This window comes from Cervus elaphus, chromosome 7 (assembly GCF_910594005.1).
Source record: "Cervus elaphus chromosome 7, mCerEla1.1, whole genome shotgun sequence".
Lineage (NCBI taxonomy): Eukaryota > Metazoa > Chordata > Mammalia > Artiodactyla > Cervidae > Cervus > Cervus elaphus.
Genome location: NC_057821.1, coordinates 31,623,774 through 31,646,141, shown reverse-complemented (window position 1 = coordinate 31,646,141; position 22,368 = coordinate 31,623,774). Strand labels below are relative to the sequence as shown.

The 22,368-nt window shown below is 41.2% G+C and overlaps 3 non-coding genes across 3 annotated transcripts; 1 reads left to right on the top strand and 2 right to left on the bottom strand.

Moving 5' to 3' along the window:
• Window positions 1-1,767: 1,767 nt before the first annotated feature.
• On the bottom strand, window positions 1,768-1,840 carry TRNAM-CAU. Its single transcript has one exon. It is a non-coding gene; the product is annotated as a tRNA-Met (tRNA).
• Window positions 1,841-6,207: 4,367 nt separating this feature from the next.
• Window positions 6,208-6,280, bottom strand: TRNAR-ACG. The gene has a single exon. It is a non-coding gene; the product is annotated as a tRNA-Arg (tRNA).
• Window positions 6,281-17,912: 11,632 nt separating this feature from the next.
• Window positions 17,913-18,006, top strand: TRNAI-UAU. The gene is made up of 2 exons: window positions 17,913-17,950; window positions 17,971-18,006. It is a non-coding gene; the product is annotated as a tRNA-Ile (tRNA).
• Window positions 18,007-22,368: the final 4,362 nt, after the last annotated feature.

Sequence of the window (22,368 nt, the reverse complement as noted above, 5' to 3'; positions counted from 1 at the left end):
AAAAGAAGTACATACTATCACATGCAAGAACCATCAGAAATTAGAGGTGAGACATAGAGAAAAGGAAAAACGTATGGACATTGAAGGATGTAGATGTACAGTGAACATAAGATGGAAGGAAAAGGCATGGAGGTAGGGATTCCTGTGTTCAGAAATATACCTGTTCAATTGGAGTGGGTGTATGTGCATTTGTGTGTGTAAAATAGACATGAAGGGAAACAGTGGTTGAAAAGCTTGGACACATGAAGATACACTGGGGAGCAAACTGGAGGTTTAAGAACACTTGAAAAAAATCCATGCAGACAGCTTACATAATCAAGGTAACATTTTATGATAAATTTTTAATTTTGAATGCCATATAAGTAGGAAATGGGGAAACTGGAATTAAGGAGAATGAAAAAGAAGTTATATTAAGGGATTGAGGTTTATTCTTTTAGCTTCTGAGATTAGCAGTAGCATGAGTCTTTCTGAACCTCCAGTCCAAGACACTGGCTGGCACAGAATACTTTCTCCATAAACATAGAATAGATCAAGGCATAGATGCATGAGAAGAAAGAGAAAGATTCTGGAGAGTTGTGTAGGAAGGATCTACAGTATCTAAGTATGTGCCAAGACACTGGATGTAGAGATTTGAGGGAGAAGTAGTCAAGGACACTTAGAAGTCTTGAACCTGGGTGGCAGACACAGAAGTGATTTTCATTTAGTGTCTGATGAGTGGAAAAATAAATATACTCATTTAAAAAAATTTGTTCTATGCATATATGAAGGGAGGAACTGGTATTCCTTATAGACTTATGAGACTATATCTTAAATTAAAAGACAAGCTCACATCTTTTCATATAGAAAACAAACAAACAACCAGCTTTTCATGTCTGGTTTTGCTCCTTAGAGCTAACAGACTTGAGAAAAATGATTCAACTCCCCTGAAATTCAATTCCATCTTTCAAATGGGAGTGGTGATATTTGGATTATTTGCAAGCTAATCAAACGACTTGCATAAAATCAATAAACTTTCAAGACACTTTCTAGAATGTGGTGCAGATTAGGTTTACAGAAACTACCCCAGATCTACAGGTTAGATCTACAAAAGCTACCCTCCTCCTATATTTATGCCTTATTTCCAAAATCTTGTAATAATCACAGTTGTTTTTATAGAAACATACACAATGAGTGGGAGAGCCCCAAATTCTCAACTGCACCCAAAACAGTGCATTAACAAGAAATATTTGTTACATGATTTAAAAAATAAATGATTTTACCCTTCCCCATGTCTTAACTGTGGTTGGACAATCTTCAGCGCATGAATTTGAAAGAGAAAACTTCCCTTGCTTCTTCCACCAGGAGGAGAGGAAGATCAAAAATATAGCATAGCTTTTGTTTTCTGGTGTAATCTAAATTTCTTGTCCATTTCACTCAAACTGCTGAGAGGTGCAACAAACCAGAAAATTGATTCCATTTTCTTGAATGTATATTGAATATTGGAACATCCATCCAATGCTTTGGAGAAGGAAATGGCAACCCACTCCAGTATTCTTGCCTAGAGAATCCCGTGGACAGAGGAGCCTGGTGGGCTGCCGTCTACCGGGTTGCACAGAGTCGGACACGACTGAATCGACTTAGCAGCAGCAGCAGCAGCAGCGTGTAATGCTTATCTGGCAGCATTTGCTACTTTTCTTTGTGTTGATTTCTTTAAGTGCAGATTTACACACACTTTCTTTCCTTTCAACTTGGCTTTTCACCAGGCCGACTGTGAAAAAAGTGAGGGCCTGCCCTCTCTGAGGTTTGAACTCAGGACCTTCAGATTATGAGACTGACGCGCTGCCAGCTGCGCTAAGAGGGCAGACAGCTGGATGCTTGAACATTGAAATTAAAATATGAAACAGCATTTTTCAAGCATGTCTACTTCATTTGTTTTCAGCTTTTAAAGAATCTACTCTATGTTATTTGAAAATCACGATGTTTAAGTCAGTGCTACATGGGTAGGATTCCATATTTATGAAAGGTAAGAGTCTGTGCCTTTCCAGTATTCAACCTAAGACAGGACCATCTATACTTCAGCAGTAAGGACAGTTCATTGTGTCTGTCTTTTGCTGGTCTTGTGTTCGAAAGACATCGTGTTTCCTGCCCTCAACTGATCTTACATCTTTCATGATCTTTGTTGAAGAAACGTAGAAGGTGCTCAGTTAATATTATTTCTCTGACTGAATCGGTATTCCTCAAATTTGTCTATCGTCCATGTGAGGCGAGCAGAAGTAATGCAGCTTAGGTTAGGAGTAGGCCTTCCTACTTGGTAAGATTATCAGGCCACCTGGATACAACCAATTAGCTTTCTCTTAACACTGACCCCCAATTAGGACCAATTAGCTTTCACTTAACACTGACCGCTGTTTGCCAATTAGGAAACTAGGAACGGGCGGAAACCCCCAGGAAAGTCCCGCTCGCGCGAAAGTTTTGACCAATGAAATTGCTTTGCAAACTTGTAACCAATCCGCTTAAACCAAAGGCGTGCGCTCACCCTATAAATTTGTGTAACAGCTTGGGCTCGGGGCTCTCTGACCTGCACCACTGTGTTGGATATGGCAGAGGGCCCTGGCTCGAGTCAGTAATAAACTTCCCTTTCTGCGAGTTGCATTGTCTTGGAGGCCTTCTCTATTCCCGCTCGGGGATTCGGACATCGGGCGTAACAGTCCATACCTCTCTATCTTTACATCTCCACTTGCATCTAGGTGACTGGAGACATTCTTCCCTACAGAAACATAAACTGAACTTAATTTTAAAAGGTCTTCCTGTTTTTTTCCTCAACTTTATATGCTATTAATTATGCTAACAGATTTATGGAGATTATTTCATGTAGTCTAACTGAGTTTTGGCAACAAAACAATTTATCATAGGTTACTAAACCAAACTTTGGGCTGCTGGCCCCAGAGCAGCAAAGCCAGTCTGCTGCCATCAGGTTGTGATGAAGGAAGGTGAAGGATTTATTGCAGGGTGCCAAGCAAGGAGTACTAGCTCAAACGATTCAGATACCCCAAAGTCTTTCAAGGCAGGGTTTTTAAAGACAGTGTGAGGGTGACTGTCTTAGGGTGTATAATCAAGGGCTTCCCAGGTGGCTCAGTGGTAAAGAATCCACCTGCCAATGCAGGAGATGCAAGAGACTCAAGTTTGATCCCTGGGTGGGGAAGATCCCCTAGAGTAGGAAATGGTAACCCACTCTAGTATTCTTGCCTGGGAAATCCCATGGAGAAAGGAGCCTGGCAGGCTACCATCCATGGGATCCTGAAAAGTCAGATGCGACTGAGCCCAGGACAGTGTGACAGTGTGATAGTGTGAAGGAGACTTTCTCAGCGTGTATTATGAACCAATGTGCAATTGCAATGTGCAATGTGCAATTGGCTGATGGTGAGGTAACAAGGTAGTATTTTGGGTAACAATGTCAGTTTTTGCCTCCAACCAGTCTGAGATCTATAAACTATTGGTCAGCATGCAGTCAACTTTTTCATCTGGTGGGAGTTTTAGTATCTGCAAAATAATTCAAGGATATGGCTCATATATTAACCATAGCCCTTGAGGAGAAACTAAAGGCTCACGGCTCTATTTTATGGCTAAACTATTGTCTTGTTTGACTGCTTTCCTTTGTTTCTGCATTATCTCACTTCTCTGATTAAATTTGCTCTTTGAAGCTGAGGGAAGATCTCAGATGCTAAATTTTTTTTTACAAACAAGAGGCAGTGGGGACACGGGGTGAGGCTGGTGTCTGTCTCTGGAGGAGGAACTTGGTGTTAATTTTGAAGTTGAATGCAACCACCTCATCCAGTAGGGTGATCAGTGAAGCTTTCCTTTCCCATTCTGAAGATACTAATGTGGGGGTTCAATGTGAATTTATTTTTCTGTGTACAGAATGTCAATCGAATCCACTTGTTTTGAGAAGAAAGGGAATCCAAATCAATAGAAATGTTAAGATAACCTATGCTTCCTTTTACAAATATCAGGTTTGGGACTGCAATCAGAAGTTAATGCAAACTTCAGGAGAACCAAAATATTTACCTTTATGAAAAATGGCTGGAATGGACAATGGGATTTGGACAAGAATCCAGGAGCAGAGGGGCTGAATGTATGTATTTATTTGTTTGCCTTTGATAAACATGATTGTCTGGGAGAGGAAGAAGAGGAAATTTGGTTTTCCGTCAGCGAGTGTCCTTCAGGCCCTATGGAGACAAGTAAAGCAGGAAGTGGGTCTAGAAAAATTGAGGGCTATGGGGGTAACAGGGTAGGTTGCATTTTAACTGAGGTCATCAGACTGAGCAGATGACATTTGAACTTTCCTACTGTCAAGTTTCATAGTTACCAAAGTTTCAGGCTAATAATAAAGAGATGATAAAGTCTTCCTAATGAATTTGAAGGAGGGGAAAATACTGGAATGTGGTTTATTATTCAGCTTTCTGGAAAACACTTGAGAGATCTGATTAGGGTGTTAGTTTTCTCAGTTAGGTTGGTGATAGCCTGCTGTTAACTTCATTACCTTGAAGAAGCAAAGGAACAGGTTGTGCTGACTGGACTGACTCCATTTTTAAAAGGAAAGGAACTCCATCTTGCCCTCTCAGTGAACTTTGGACTACTTATCTTGTAACCAGGGAGACAGCATACCAAATGGCCAAGCAGCTTCCTCCCCGCAACCCAAGGGACAAACACCCCACCAGGCTGAACTGGCATCTAGACTCCCTGAAGCCAGGAAGAGTGTAACAAACCATTATGTAATCAATCACTTCTGTAATCTTTGTAATGCCCATTGATGTGAGCTACTCTGCATGACTAGGTGACCTTCAGATTGTGAATTATGGCTGTAACCTGATTGTATCTCTAACATTTTCCAGAGCAGACTTAAGAAATTTGGGGATGTGGGCTTGGGCACGTACACTTTAGATATAAAAGGTTGTTACAAAAATCGGTGGGGGTCCCTGGCTAAAGAGAAAACTCTGCCTCTGACCCGCTGGTGTAACTGCACTCCATTATTCACGCTGTCCTTCTGGGTGAGTTTGCTTCCTGGAGCGTTTGGCTACAACAACTTGGTTAGTAATCTGGATAATCAAGATAGCCATTACCTTGTTAGAAGTCCCCTGAACAAAGGGAGGCATGACCACAACGGGTGGCTCGGTAGAGGGAGGGGTCGGTACTGAGGAGTATGAAAGCAGGAAGGGAATGAGAATGCAAATTCATCAAGACTTTCCTCCTGCCCGGCACACTTTGGCTCAGCAACCTGGGCAGTGGTATTGGTGGTGTCTGTCTTTTGACTTTAGAAATGCACCTCCTATTCCAGGCTTTAAAAGTTTGATCTACAGTATCCTAAAAGGCCACAACGCAGCCAGGATGAAAGGAGCCATTCTTCCCACTCTTTGTTTTCGTTTCTCTTCTTGTCTGTCCTCGAATTCCTTTAGCCGCCTCCAGCACTCTTTCAGCATGGATCTCAGTAGACAAGGATAGAAAAATCCGTCCATTTACTGCCCTTCTGTCAGCTGACCCGGCTGCATGAGCGTCCTCGACCCTCACGAAGAGTCTCTTCTGGAGGGCAGCCACCGCAGGGACTTCTCAACTTTGAGTCGCCGACCCCGGACTGCGCTTGATGCGCTTAAAGCGCGGTATTGGGTTGATGTTCTGCAGACACCTGCGGGGCAGGGAAACGTGTTGGCAGCAGATCCCATTCTCATCCCCCAATCCTTGATAGATACAAGATCCACATCGTCCTCGTTTACTGTGTGAAGATCTGAACGCTTACGAACAGATTTTCCTCACTCGAGGTTCTTCTAAGACCTGACCGCTGATTCCCACGCGTTCTGCCCTCCTTACTTACGGTTCTCTCCTTTGTTGTTTATGACATCGCTGTCGCTTGTTTCGGTGTGGACTCGGACACCTGAACGTTGGAGAAATGTTAGCAGGATTCGTCGAGGATTCTATTCTCTAGAAAGCACTATATTCTCAAGAGGCAAGTGTTCTCAAAAGGGAGAGTTTTCCATGCAACAGGCGATAGTACAAAAGACATTAGTTGATGTGCAAAATTCCTGTCTTATTCTTTTGTGTATCTTTTCTAGCCCCGCCCTGGTTATCTTCCCTCCATTCTTTGTGATGATCAAACAAGTAACAATAAAGGTTTTAAGAGCGGGTTGTGAGTAAGACACCACCCTACCATCCCCCTAAAGCAGAGGGAAGTGACCTCGAGCCAGCCAGGAGTCGAACCTGGAATCTTCTGATCCGTAGTCAGACGCGTTATCCATTGCGCCACTGGCCCTATTGGTATGGGTGTTCTTTAAACCATCATTAATTGGCCTTTAAGAAGTACACTCGCTCTTCTTTTGATTTGTCTGCCCTCTATTTTCCCAGATGAGAGGACATAAAGATTTACAGTCTACTTTGAAGCCTCATTATAGCAATAACCTGCCAGCCTAAAGTCCTTGACCTCATGGTGAAGGGCTTGGGAGGAGCAAATGATGGAGTTCTTAGGATTTTGCTAATGAGAACGGAAGGAAACCATGAAACAGGGACCAGAGTAAACAAATAGAAATACTCGCAAACCTAATCGAGTTCTTAATTCTTCCCCTATTTGGATGGTGTTCTTTCCTTGTACGTCTAGGGAGGAGCAAATGATGGAGTTCTTAGGATTTTGCTAATGAGAACGGAAGGAAACCATGAAACAGGGACCAGAGTAGACAAACAGAAATACTCGCAAACCTAATCGAGTTCTTAATTCTTCCCCTATTTGGATGGTGTTCTTTCCTTGTACGTCTAGGGTGCGGAGCACACCCCTCTTTTCGGCATTTATCACACTGTTGTGAACAGCTGTTTGCTCAGTGGTCCTCCCCACTCAATTTTATATTCTTAAGGCCAGCATGCTCCGTATTTACAATGACTAAATTTACATTAAAAGTCTGCATGCATGAATGAAGAGTTGAGAAAAATGCCTGTAAGCATCAGGAAAACAGTTTATGGTACAGGTAGGCGTCATAAGTCTGTGATTCCATGCGATCTCAATCCAGATGTTTTAGTGGAAGAGCAAAGGCATGCTATGTACAGGAGCAGAATTCTAGTTTCCTGAATATACTTTGAGGCTCATGGTGGCTGTTTATGTACTCAGGGGTGGAGGCTGGGCTTGTGTCCATTAATTCTGAAGCCAGCGACAATCAGACAGTAGGGCTGGGCTGGAGCTAGTGGCTGAGAAGTAGGCCTTCTAAGTGAAGAGAATGCCGAGTCTGCTGATATCAATGAAAAAACTTAGTGAACCAAGGGCACACCAGACCAATATTTTTTAATACCATTTATGTAGCCTGTTTTGAGTTTTTCATAATGCCAGCTATCAGGAGGACTTATAGCACAATTCTTACAGAACTATAAGACATCTAGCCCAAAGATTCCTCCCCAATAAAGGACACTTTCAGTAATAGCTCTACAATTATTCGAATGACAGCATTCAACTGACTTACAATGGATTTACTATCATACATGACAAGTCAAGAAGGTAGGGAGGCTATGAGCTTCATTAATTCAGTGACTCTATGATGTTATTCAGAACCAAGATTTTTTGAATGACCAAGTCTTTGCATTCTGTCATTCTCACTACATGGATCTTATATACCAGCTGGTTTCCTTGTAGTACCTCTGGCTCTCACAATATCAAGATAAACTCCAGGAAAATAGGCAGACTTGATTGTATCTCTTGTTGAGGACAACTTCTCTTATACATTCCTTAGTGGGTTTCCCCCTCACAATGGCTAGATTTGTATCACATGTTCTTACCTAATCCAAGTACTGCCAAGAATGTGACCACTGTGATCAGTTAGATCAATCATAACCTCCTGCAAAGCCAAGGCAGTATAGAAAAGGTTATGTGAATGAAGTCATGTTTCTGTTCGAGAAGAGGAATAGGGGCTCTGCTGTTGGTGACTGGTGGTGGAACAAACAAGCACTGTTGCTATACCCTACACCATCCCCATATTTGAAATAAAATGAAGCAAGCATTTTTTTTTAAGCATGTTCAAGACCTCCATTCCTTACCTTATTAATTCACATTGAGGTAGGAGACAGTGGGCCTCTGGGCCAGACACTTGGTGTTTGTGAAGTGGAGTAAAATGAAGCCTTTGTTCTCATCCAGACACTCCAAGAACAAAGCTGAAATTTGAGCTCTGCTAAAGAGATAAGCTGCCCACTCCTAAGGTCAAGGAAGACTTCCTTGTCTATACATACGCAGGAAGGGCTTCTTGGGAGTCGAAAAGGGAGCAGGCCTCATTTGATAATAAGTGTGGACACACACTCATAGGCCTCTGCGGTGGGATCAATCTTAGAAAAATGTTGCGCACACATCTTGGAGAGGATCCATGGACCAGTCAGATGTGAAGAAAGGAGCAAGATAATTGGCCATAGGTAACAAAGACTCAGAAGGATTGTCCTATGAAAGTGGTTTACATCACCTCCTTACTGAGCTCCTCCACACTCAGGATGCCTGCACTCCTCCCCAGACGTGTATCTGCCTAGCTTCTGAGTTAGATAGAAGCTAGTTTTCTATCTAAGTTAGTTAGTCTTCTATCTAAGCTAGTTAGGTAGAAGCTGTTTTCCTGTGTGCTCTCCCATACATTGTGCTGTGTCTCTAATAATAAACTTAGGACCTGTTTTTACAGTTTTTGCCTCCTTGAAACCACCCTTGCTTTCAAACAGGGTCAACAGCCAGGGCCACTTTGCTTCTAGCTTCTAGCCCCCAGTGGTCTAGTGGCTAGAACTTTCAATTTTCATCCAGGTTCCCCAGGTTTAATTTCTGGGCAGGAAACTAAGATCTCTTTTCAGGACTGCTCATTGCTCTCCCTCTGAGATCATTTGGTACCACAACCCGGGAGTTCAAGGCAAACTGCAGGTCCTGTCCGAACTGCTGACTGGAGGCTCCCGCCTTTCACTCTCTCTCCCACGCTTGTGATTTTCTTTCACACCTTACTTGCACAGCAAGGTTTCTTTCTTTTTTTTTTTTTTTACCTAATAGTTTAACACCCTCCTGGGGAAGGACTAACTGAACCCTTGTTGCTGCCAAGTCCACTACTGTCAGTGTCAGCATTAGACATAAATTTCCAGAGCTAACCATCACAAAAAGCATCTGATATACAGCTTATATTCAGTATTCGTATTTAGAACAAGTACATTAATTGTATATGATTACATGTTGTTGTTCAGTTGCGAAGTCATGTCTGACTCTGTGACCCCCATGGACTGCAGCATGCCAGGCTTCCCTGTCCTTCATTATTACCTGGAGTTTGTTCAAGATCATGTCCTTTGAATCGCTGATGCTATCTAACCATCTCACCCTCCACAGCCCTCTTCTTTTTCCTTCAATCTTTCCCAGCATAAAGGTCTTTTCCAATGAGTTGGCTCCTCACATCAAGTGGTCAAAGTATTGGAACTTCAGCTTCAGCATCAATCCTTCCAATGAATGTTTAGGGTTTATTTCCTTTAGGATTGACTGGTCTGATCTCTTTATAGTCCAAGGGACTCTCAAGAGTCTCTCATGATGACATATTGACTTAAAAATCAGAATTGTATAAGTGTGGTTATTAATAATACCATACATCACAGATCTTAACATGACTGCATAGTAAAATGACACTATAGTTTTTGAATTTAAAGTGTCAGAGGCTAACAAGTGTATAATAGTGTAGAGATCTGAAGCTCAACCTTAAACAGCTCCAGAGCAGGGCAGGAGTCTTAAATTCCTAACTCTGGAAATCAGTAATTTATGCTACCTAAATTTGTCTATAAAAGATATAACACTCACTGATCCCCAGGTTTATTTTTGTAGCTTCTTTAACAGGTGACATTTTAAATTTATTTCTTCATCACAATCTGTTCCTTTCCAGCATAAGCATAGTTGAACACTTTCTGTCTTAAAATTTACTATTTTTTTGTATGTTTAAAGTTTTTTCTTTTTAATTTTTATTGGAGTATCATTGATTTACAATGTTGTGTTTGTTTTGGGTGTACAGCAAAATGAATGTTACACATGTAAAAAATTCTACTCTTTTTTTTTTTTTTTTAAAGATGCTTTTCCCATATAGTCCATTAGAGAGTACTCAGAAGAATTCTCTGTGCTACACGGCAGGTTCTTATTATTCTCTATTCTTATCACTGTTCATGTAGAAGAAACTTGATATGGAAAAATGAGAGCAGCTTTAGAGAGAGACTCAGCCCTTTACTAGAATATGTGAATTTGGACCAATCACTTAACTTTTCAGTCACCCATTAGTTTATCTACAAAATGGAGATGATACTTACTTTGCAGGTTTGTGGTGAGGTTAAATTACATAAAGCAGGTCAAGTCCTGGCAACTATTTAGGCTGTCAATAAAAAGTAACCATCCTTGATAGTAATGTCCAACTGTTCCCAATATTCTAAAGCTTAATAACTCCAAAGGCATTTACTGAATATTCATTTACAAAGCAGAATGTGAAACTGGAGGATTCAAAGGTAAAGAATAATCTGAATTCCTCAAAGAACTAACATCAAGTCAGAGAGACATATCTAAATTCATAATTACAACAGGAGAAGTACTACTCCAGAAATAAAAAAGAAAATGTGCCAGCAGCCTGAAAGTGTTCATCACACAGTGTGTTCAACTCTTTGTGATCCTAAGCACTGTTGCCCACCAGGCTCCTTTGTCCATGGGATTCTCCAGGCAAGAACACTGGAGTGGGTTGCCGTTTCTTCCTCAAGGGGATCTTCCCGATCCAGGGATGGAAACTGGGTCTCCTGTATCAGTCAGTTTCTTTACTGAGCCACCAGGGAATTCCCAGCAGAATGGAAGTCCAGCAATTAACTCTGGAAGGGAAGTCAGGAGAAGTTTTTCTTGCTATCACATTTGGCTTTAATCTTGAAGGAGAAACAAACTTGACCTTGTAAAGGAGGAGGAAATAAAAAGCCAGAGTATTCAGTATTTGTATGAGGAGAAGTTACAAAAGGTCTGTTGGAGGAAAGCAGTTTCTTGAGGTAGAACTACAGTTTTAATTGGCATAGGGAAGAGGAACTGGAGGATCAGGACAAATGGCTGTAAAGACAGCTTGTTGAGGCGCACTAGAAGCTTCTAATATACTGGCAATATTATTTTTTTCTAGATATGGTGGTTCATTTCTTATCCTTCCAACTGTACATATTTTGATATTTTTTGCTTATGTGACATGTATGAGATGCATCACAATAAAAAAATTAAAACGTTCCAAAAGATAGATTGGTGCCAATTTATAAATACCTTTATTTAAAATCAAGATAATCAAGATAAGAAATTTATCCTGAAGACAGAACAAGGCGAAATAGGTCTTCAAAGAGAACATTCTCAGCTCTGCGTTTGAGGAAGATCAAATTGGGCAGTACTTGTAGAGGTAGACCGAAGTGCAGGGAGACGCCAAGTATAGACGCACCATGGTCTGGGCAGGAATAACAAAGGCCTGGTCCAGATAACTAGGTGTGAGGAGGGCTCAGAGAGGGGAACGGAGGTTTGGTTGAGGTGGAAGCGACAGGCTTTGATGATTCATTGAAAGTGACAAACAAATGGAATTGGGGATAGTGGATCTGTGGACTTTAGTATTTATGGATCAGGAAATTCCATTAACCTTTAGTAAATAGTGGAGGAAAAAGTATCATGAAGGAAATGAGTTCCAATTCTAGTCCCCAACATCTCTCATGTAACCCTAATTATATTAGAACTTTCTGTGAGTCTATGAGCTACCCCTGCATCTTTTCCAATATATTCATTTTATGTTGTTGTTGAGGTAGTTTGGATAAGGTCTTGTTATATGCAACAACATACAGGCCTGAACAATACAAAAGGCCTGAACAATAAAGTAGTTACAAGATTCCACTCATAAAATTCCTCAGGGAAATTTTTTTTTTTTAATCAAAACTAAGGCTTCACAGGAGAAAGAGTTTTGTTACTGTTTAAAAAAAAAAAATCTACTTCCATGAGACCAGGAATACCAGTGAGAGGGTTGGGAGGTGGGTGCCTAGGGAATCTTCAAGGTGAGGAGAAGTTTTTTCATTTCAAGTCCCCAGAGCCAAACACGCTCAGCCATCCCCACATCCCAACTGTGTCTTCTCTCTAGTGAAATTTCTGAGTTCCTGGAATCTTAATCCATATCTGAATAATGATTAGTAACAAGTCAATTCTTTCTAGTCTTAGTAATTAAACAAGAGTGTGTGCATAGCTGTGAAGTCTTGAATTACAGGGTAGACATGATTTTTCTTCAGAAATTAGCCTTCTCACCATCACTGACGTTAGGCTAGCCATCTCTCCCCAGTATCCCTTCTGTGACTGAGTTCCCATTGTCCACCGATATTTGCATGGGTTTCACTTGGATTGGTTGCACTAAGACACACTGGAGCCAACAATGATGGGTGCTGCACAAGGAGAGAATTCCTGAGGAAAGAGTGATCATGTTGAAGATGAAAATGACTATTACTTGATATGTACTATGAAATTTAGCTTTTAAACAGGATTAGCAAATGACAGTATGGCCTAGGACCTAAAGTACCAATCTGTCAACACCAATCTTCACCCCACCCCCCCCTTCACTCTACTACAATCTTTCTTATAATTTCTCTCTCCATCTCCAAGACATGGTTCTTACAGTATAGGGGAGAAATGGATTCTATGTCTTCTATGAAAGCAACATTCTAACACTGTAGAGCAGGAGGAGCTGCAATGAGCAAATGAGATATCACTGCACCAAATCCATGTCCGAAAATTAGCAGTACTCAAAGGAAATACCCATAAATATAATTGTTCTGAATTCAGTACCTACCCCCACAAACTCCCTAAGCCCAAAGAACACTCACCAGATAAGAAAAACAGTATGGTGCTGAATATAAGGAGGAAAGAGGGGTAGAGAAAGGTGATTTTCATGTCCTTATAAAGGCTAGTTGTTTTCAAAATATACAGATAGTGCAGTAGTAGTGCAAGGAACACACAGATACCTGTTATGCAGAAAAAAAAGGAAGGGGGCGGGGGCGGACAACAAGCCATCTGGTTAGTTTAATCTATGGCCTTAGGACTAATTTCCAAGACTTAAGTTGTTGCTTTAACTCCCCATACTCTATATTTCTTTCCTTTTGTTGTCATTCCACTTGTTGTCATTGTATTACCTTTGCCCTTAACAGTCCCTCAACAGTTTCTAAGAGGTTATGCCCAATGGAGCACCACCCCAGCCCAGAACCAGAATGATTGAAGGAGTCCTCTTCGTTTCATCCCTTACCTATGATGAAGAAGGTGGTTGTGAAGATGAAGTACTGTTTCCGAGTATCAGGAAGGGAATGTGGGAAGGCCAGGAGTATAAAGCTCAGGAAGAAGGAGAGAAGAAGGGCGCTGATCATGAAAATTTGACCAAATATGTAGTAGTCTGAATTAGGGAGGGAGAGGGGAGAAAGGCCAGGAGCTCCCTCTAGGGCCCCCTTCCTTCTGGGTCCGAATCCCCAGAATACTAAAGAAGCAGTGCAGAGACTTTAAGGTAGGAACCAATGGCAACTGGTGGGAAGCTTAGGGATGGAGGGAGAAGTAAGCTGCCAAAAGATCTAAAATAGTGATTCTAGCTGGGCTGGTATCCCTTGAGAGGCCTGGTCCCCTGGCTCATTCTGAAATGAGCCAGTGTTACTGGTGGGCTTATAATTGCTTCCTTCAGGTATGCTGGGGCAGGAAAGGAGGTTGAAAATTCTGGGAAGGGACAGGGTTGAAGCAGGGCCCTCCCTTTCAAGGCCAGAACTTACTTGATTTTGATGGTAGAGCCCAACATTTGATCTCACCACTGCATATTGCAAAGAGAGCACTGAACAAGGATTGGTGTGAGTTTTCTATCTTCACCCAGGTTGAGAGGTTCAAGGCCCACCACAGAAGGGCAGAACCAGTGAAACTGCAGATGAGGATAAGAACTTGGTATGGTTTAACTATCCCACATTTCACACAAAAGGGTGCTGACTGAAAAAAAGGGCAGGGGGAGGCGAATGAGTCAGATGCCCTCAGTTACTTTGGGATTTCTCTCCATTCTGAAACACCCACACAAGCCCATATAAGTCCAACTTCCTTGCCTTTCATATTCAGGCTTGCAGAGCTCCCCTTCTCATCTCTTAACCAAATCCTCCCCAGGCCACAGACTGACCCTACGTCCCTCACCAGCAAGAACTGACATCTTTCTCCTTTTTTCTATATATCATGTCTAAACCACTTGGACACAACCATCCACAACTCTGTTTTGTTACTCTGCTTTCCCTGGGTGTCTGGGTATTGTGTCTCACCACCTACACTAGAAGTCCCTGGAGAACCACAGCCCTGAATTCTTAATTTCCCATCATGTTTAGCATAATGCTTTACATGTAGCAGGATCTCAGTGAATATCTGTTAACAGAAACGAAAAAAAAAAATGTGCACACCAAATACATTCCCTAGTGATGTCAAGGGAAGTAAAAATTTTCCTATGCTCTGCAGTCTCAAGATTGCCCTCCATCATCACTCCCCTCAAATCACAGCCCCTTTCCCTTCTTCTCTTACTGTTAAAGATCCGAGGTTACCTTTTCTCTTATTTCTTCTTTTAATATTTCTGTTTCAGTTTTCATCTTTTGATCACATTTTGTTTTCTATAGTACTTTTTAACACTGAGGCCCATCCTAGCCTTCTCTTCAAGAGTAGAACCTTGTGGTCCCTTCCTGTCTCCTCATTGGCAGAAATGTTTAGTGACATCATAAGTATGTGAACTCTATATCCCAACAAAAATGTGAGATCCTATCCTGCTGGCCCTGTTTTTTTTTTTTTTTTAAAATATGTCGTTTCCCACCTCCTCCACCCAGCAATGTCTTGGTTTTCTTTGGTACACGTGTGCCTCAGAAGTTATGGCTTATGCCCTTAGTTCTGACTTCTAATATGGAATAGGCAGGAACACTATATCTCTGCACAAGATTAAACAATGCTTGATAGAAAATAGGATAATCAGGGAAATAACTGAAAGATGTAAGTGGAAACCAGTTTTGTGTTAAGGGTACAGTGGTTCACACTACACCCTTCAATTCCTTCACCCAAATAATATTAAGACATGCAATACTTTCTGATCTCAACCTTGTTGTCTAACATACCACTTGGCAATGGTGGACACTGTGTATTTTTTGATAAATGGATTAACAAATAAATGGATACATGAAAGACAAAACAGAGGGCTGCTAAGAACCTCTGTTTAAAATTTTCTTAAATGTAAGCTCTGGGAAGGCAGCGATTTTGTCTATTCTATTCACTTATGGATTCTGGCACAAGGCAGGTGTTAAGTAAATATTTGTTGAATGAATGACTAATCTAGGAACAAAAGAATCATCTCTAGGACAGGGGGTTGGTATATCTGTCAGTTTCTCTCAGTTGAATTTTTGTTGTATGTGTACTACATATTTCTAGAATAAACTAGGATGTTAGAGTGTGCAACAGTAATATATTTCCAGCTTAGAATTATAGGTTTATGTGTCAATCAGTAGAACTATTAAAAGAAGATAGCATGATAATGCTATTGGTTGAAAAAAGAAGGATTATTCATGAAATCAGAGGAAACAAAGTGAAGATTGCTTTAGACAATCATATGCCTGTGGAAATCCAGCCCTGAGACCTAGGAAAAGTAGTTATTGCAAGACAATATCTTTAAGTCTCAAGGTTGGTAGAAGGCCCCATTGAGAAGAGTGCCATATTTTATCCTGAGCTTTGAACTGACCCCAGAAAACAAAGTAGATGGGTAAACAGATTTCTGTTAATGTCAGAAAAGGAGTAAAGAGAAACTATAAATGTATTTATCAAGTAAATTGTTTACTCTAAACAGTTGTCATTCACTCTCTCCCTTATAGACAACCTCTCAGTCTAAATATTTTAAAAAATTGTTAATTACTCCTCATTCACTTGAAGGCACACACTCCCTTAAATAAGACAACTTTTTGCTTAAAATGGCTTGGAAAAGGAATCAAGTACGAGAAGCTAGAGCCAGAGAAAAGTATTAATGGCTTAGTTGTATTCAACTCTTCCTGACAGCATGGACTATAGTTCACCAGGCTTTTCTGTCCATGGAATTCCCCAGCAAGAATACTGGAGTGGGTAACACGGGATCAAACCCAGGTCTCCCACATTATAGGCAGATTCTTTACCATCTTAGTCACCAGGGAAGCCCCAAGGGCACAAAACCTGGATTCAAATATTAGTTTTGCCACTTACTTTTTGGCCAAGTCACTTCTTTTAGTAAGAGATTACTGCCAAAGTTGCTGAATGTGATAAAGATATTGCACATACATTAAAAAAAGGAAAAGTGGAATAAAATAAAAAGACTTCTTATCTCAAAGAGGAAAAGTGGAATAAAATAAAAAGACTTCTTATCTCGAAGACATACAGACTGAAGAAGTTAGGGTGAGATGATATGTCTAGGTTTTACTTTAAAATACTTCCACTCCCACCTTCAATCACCTACCCCTGACCCCCCAGCAAAAATGGTAGTGGAAAGATAGAGGGAACAATTAGTAAAATGTTGATGACTGTAAAATCAATTACATGTGAGTTCATTACCTAATTATGTCAACTTCATTATGTTTGAAAATTTCCATAAATTTACAGATAGAAATTTGACATCTCAGTCACCTAAAGGGCTAGAAGCTAATTTCTTTTTCTTTAGCAAACAATCTGTTCATATGAGTGAAAATGCTGTCTGCTATTATATTCAAGTGTATTCACTAATACATTTTTAAAATTGTATGACTTTTCTGGGTTTCTTACATATAAACTCCACAAAAGATTGACTGTTTTGTTCATTTATACTTATTCTTTTTTAATCACAGCAAATGATTAGAGAATATCATTTATATATTACTTTAATAAAAAATCTACCTATGTAGGATTGCTATAGAACTAGACTGAGAAAGTAAATATAAAAGTACTTTAAAAAAAAGAAGTCCTATATAAATTCTACTTCAAACCATCATCATAGTTACTATTGGAAATCTGAATCCTTTGCTCCATCTTTAAACATCATACTAAAATTTGATATTAAGTATTGCTCCATGGAGATCCCTATTAGCTTATCAAGAAAAGTAACTTAAAGTAAAATGAAACAGTTTTTAAAAATCTTAGGACAGTATAAAAATTTACATACCAAGTGGTTTGTATTCTTGCCAAAAATTAAAATCTAGCAGCACACAGGCTAGAATGAGTTATCATTGCTTGCAACTATATACTTGGATTCATAACAATTAAAGTCAACTGGGTCACAGCTGACTGATGATACAGATACGTTTTAGAGTCAAATACTGTATTCTTAAGTTATCCAAATATTGCATTTTAAAAAAGTCAGAGACTTTCAACAAGAGGTATACCTTGGGGGTAAACTGTCTTCCAACTCGTGAAAGAAGACTGCCACCTAACTAAAGAGGTAAACGTGCCCTGGAAGCCCACAGGAATTCTGGATGCTCACACACTCTGAGATAGCCCGTAACGGCTCAGGCTCAGAAGCCCCCTCCCCAGGCTCAGACAGGAAACCTTCTTCTGACGCCCCAAGGAAAAGCATCCCGGAGAGAGGCAAATGGAAAGACTCCGGGACCCACGCAGCAGCAGAAGACTCGCCAGCCCTTTCAGCCCCCCGAAGGTCCTCCTCGGAATGCTCGAGGCAGTCAGAGTCTCCCGAGTGTCTGCACTTTTCGCAGTTGTGTTGAAAGTATCCACCCTCGTTTCCGCTAACAGAGCACCCTCTGCCCTTCAGGACTGGCGGCTGGGTGAGGTCTGCAGCTGAGCTTTTGTTTTTCCGCTCAGGATGCAGTTGCAGGACTCGGAGACGGTGATGGTGGAGATGCAGGGACTGGGGTGCATAGGCCGTGTAATGCGTGACCGGAAGCAAGACGCAAGAGCTCCAGTGGCGCAATCGGTTAGCGCGCGGTACTTATACGGCAGTATGTGTGCGGGTGATGCCGAGGTTGTGAGTTCGATCCTCACCTGGAGCACTGTTTTGCCAGCATCTCTGAGACGCTTTCCACTCTCCTTTCCTACTACACCATCTTTGATGTGTTTGAATTTGTCCTATAGAGTTTATTCTTACCTGTCCCTTAGCACTGTTCGAACCAAGCAATGACTTTGTTGTGTTGCAGTGGGCTAGCTTCTGTAATTCTTTATCCCCCACCTTGTCTTGTAAAGTGAAAGTCACTTAGTCGTGTCCGACTCTTTGCGACACCAAGGACTGTAGTCCATGGAATTTTCTAGGTCAGAGACTCGAATGGGTAGTCTTTCCCTTCTCCAGGGGGTCTTTCCAACCCAAGGATCGAACCCAGGTCTCCCACACTGCAGGCGGATTGCCACAAGGAAAGCCCCCTTGTCTTGTAAGCTGATTTCTAATAAAGGACATCCGCCCCCACCTTTGGTCTTGTAACCATCATTCTTCAGGTAACCTCTGGCAGGTACTTAGAAATCGATAAATTGTGATCACTCACCTAGAGCCAGACATCCTGGAATGAGAAGTCAAGTGAGTATTAGGAAGCATCACTATTGAATAAAGCTAGCAGACGTTATGAAATTCCAGTTGAGCTATTTCAAATCTTAAAAGATGATGCTGTGAAAGTGCTGCACTCAATATGCCAGCAAATTTGGAAATCTCAGCAGTGGCCACAGAACTGGAAAAGGTCAGCTTTCATTCCAATCCCAAAGAAAGGCAATCCAAAGAATGCTCAAATTACAACACAGTTGCACTCATCTCACATGCCAGCAAAGCAATGCTCAAAATTTTCCAAGCCAGGCTTCAACAGGACGTGAACCGAGAACTTCCAGATGTTAAAACTGGATTTAGAAAAGGCAGAGGAACCAGAGATCAAATTGCCAACATCTGTTGGGTCAGCAAGAGAGTTCCAGAAAAACATCTACTTCTGACTTATTGACTACACCAAAGCCTTTGACTGTGTGGATCACAACAAACTGTGGAAAATTCTTAAAGAGATAGGAAACCCAGACCATCTGACCTGCCTCCTGAGAAATCTGTATGCAGCTCAAGAAGCAACATTTAGAACTGGACATGGAACAACAGATTGGTTCCAAATTGGGAAAGGAGTACGTCAAGGCTGTATATTGTCACCCTGCTTATTTAACCTATATGCAGAATACATCATGTGAAATGCCAGGCTGGATGAAGAACAAGCTGGAATCAAGATTGCTGAGAGCAAAATCAATAACCTCAGATATGCAGATGACACCACCCTTATGGGAGAAAGTGAAGAAGAACTAAAGAACCTCTTGATGAAAGTGAAAAAGGGGAGTGAAAAAAGTTGGCTTAAAGCTCAACGTTCAGAAAATTAAGATCATGGCATCCATTCACATCACTTCATGGCAAATAGATGGGGAAACACTGGAAACAGTGACAGACTTTATTTTCCTGGGCTCCAAAATTAGTGCAGATGGTGACTGCAGCCATGAAATTAAAATATCCTTGCTCCTTGGAAGAATAGTTATGACCAACCTAGACAGCATATTAAAAAGCAGAGACATTACTTTGCCAACAAAGATCCATCTAGTCAAAGCTGTGGTTTTTCCAGTAGTCATGTATGGATGTGAGACTTGGACTATAAAGAAAGCTGAGCACTGAAGAATTGATGCTTTTTGTGAGGCTGTCACGGCTAACGCCACGGCAGGCAGCCTAGATTAGGAGTAGGCCTGGTTTCCCGGGGTAACATAATTATCAGGCCTCCTGGAGCCAGCCAATCAACATATGCCTAGCCAGAGAAAAGGGAACCTATCAGGGGAAAGCTGAAAGCCCCACGTTGGGCCAACAAAAATTACCTTGCAACTGTGTAACCTATCAGCTTGCGCCAACTACCCACTGTGTAACCAATCCGATTGTGCCAACTACATGCTGTTTATTTTGACCTAATAAATACCGGAGAGAACTGGGGCTCGGGGCCTTTCGTCCTGACACACCTGGTGAGGGCGGGAGGCCCTGGCTCGAGTCAGTAATAAATTCCCCTATTGCGAGTTGCATTGTTTCGAGGAGTCTTCTTTCCCGACCGGGGACTCGGACTATGGGCAGAACACTTTTGAACTGTGGTGTTGGAGAAGACTCTTGAGAGCCCCTTGGACTGCAAGGAGATCCAATCATCCTAAAGGAAATCAGTTCTGAATATTCATTGGAAGGACTGATGTTGAAGCTGAAACTCCAATACTTTGGCCACTTGATTCGAAGAACTGACTCATTGGAAAAGACCCTGATGCTGGGAAAGATTGAAGGTGGGAGAAGAAGAGGACGACAGAGGATGAGATGGATGGATGGCATCACTGACTCAATGGACATGAGCTTGAGTAAGCTCCGGGAGTTGGTGATGGACAGGGAAGCTTGGCGTGCTGTAGTCCGTGGGGTCACAAAGAGTTGGACACGACTGAGCAACTGAACTGAACTGAACTGAATTAAACTGAAAATAACTTCCCATAGGTGAAATAGCAAAATAAATCAGTTGTATTCTGGGTTTTTTTTTTTTTTTTTAAATGAAGACACTGCCCTCATTAGCTAATCATCTCCCAAAGCCCCTGCCTCCTAATACCATCGCCCTGATCATTACATTTTCAACATATGAATTTTAGAGGGACAGAAGTATTCAGACCATAGCATATAGAAAACAAAGTAAATCTACTAATATATATTTTCAAATGCATTTTTTTGAATAAAAAGAAAAATGCAGTCAGAGCATAATGTAGTCAGAAAATAATGAAAAAGAAATATCAGCTTAAAGTTTATATGACTCTGTCAAGACTCCACTTAGGTTTCAATTCTAATCCTTAAAAGCTTTTATGATTACAGAGAATAAAATAAATTACACAAGGAATTTTTTTCCACAGCCTTCTTTTTTTCCTCATTAAATGTCATCACTTGCTCTGGATTTGTTCCCTACCACTGTGCTCCTGTCTTGGGTGCTGTAGAATGGTAAGCAACCTAACAGAAAAAAATGAACATTTTAACGACCTCCCTTAACATACCCAGTTATTCCTGGCTTTGAATCTGCCTCATAAGTGGTTTACCCAAAACTGGAGAAGGCAGGCATTGATCCCACTACCCCTCTCTCAGGCAAAGCTAGTGTTCTGCCATTTGAGCCAATTCTGTCTTCAGCCAATGACAGCAGTTGTCAATTTCATCTCTATATCCAATTTTTTTTTTTTTCAGACCTTTCAGGATCCACTGGTGACTGTATGCTCACCAAGGCCAAATTGTATGGATTGGAATTGGGACAGTTCATAAGCAGCCTTGGGCAGGCATCCTGGACCACCAAGCAAAGGAAAGTGAAAAACAGCTAGGCCTGGAAGGTTACTCTAGAAAAGCTCTAGCTCTGTGGTACTTTAACTTCCTGGACCTCTCTGCAGAGGAAGAAGAGGCCCCTTGCAGGACAACTGGGTTCATTATTTAGGTCTCTCGGATTGCTCTGTAGTTCTCTTTTGTAATGAGAGCCAGGCCATCACTGAATAGAACAGTTTAGAAACTTCTGCAGATATAAAGAAAAGCAACGCTCCAGCACAGCCTCACAGTCCAGGCTTTTCCACATGTGGCTTGTGAAAAAATATGAGCTACTCTCACATATTTTCCCCAAAGAAGATACTTTGATTTTCCTCAGATACATTGTTACCAAATAGAGAATGCAGCCAAAGTGTGACTGGAAGAGGGCAGAGGAGGCTGGTGAGAGAGGGTAGAGGTCTGTCACCAGGGGGTAGGTGGTTGATAGTTGTTAAAGAGTTTTAAGCAGGCTTTATAGTATACTCAGGATCCGGGTTTACAGTCCTTGATGTCTGGGTAGACAGTGGGCTGGAGCAGACACGCTGGTTACTTAAGCAGAAGACCTCTGACATCCAGGGGGCATGGCCAGAGAATGAGATAACTCAGTTCGAGGTATTTAAGAGCTAAATCACCATGAGAAGCCTAGTATTGGATACATAAAGAGGGAAGAAGAGATAAGTGAAAGCGATGAGGAGTGATTATAGACTGAATCTTGATGTTTAAATGCTGGAGAAGAGAGTGATAGAGCAGACTGGTAGGAAGGTAGTAGTCTGGAACTTGCAAGCTTATGCTACTCAAGACTTGCACTTTTGTAGAAATTCACTGAGAATAATTTTGCTTCTTGTTTTAAGCACCAACCATATTATTTTAAACAGTTAAATCTAGAATCATTTCTACTTTGTAGAGTTTTAATGACAGTAGAAAATAAATAGAAACATAGGTAATAGCATCATAAACAAACAAAAACTGTTGTCCTCTCCCCACTGTTGTTCCTGAACACAGTGGCAGAATTGGCTGATTGAAAATGGTTTATTCAACAAATTATACTCTAGAAGTTTTGAAATGA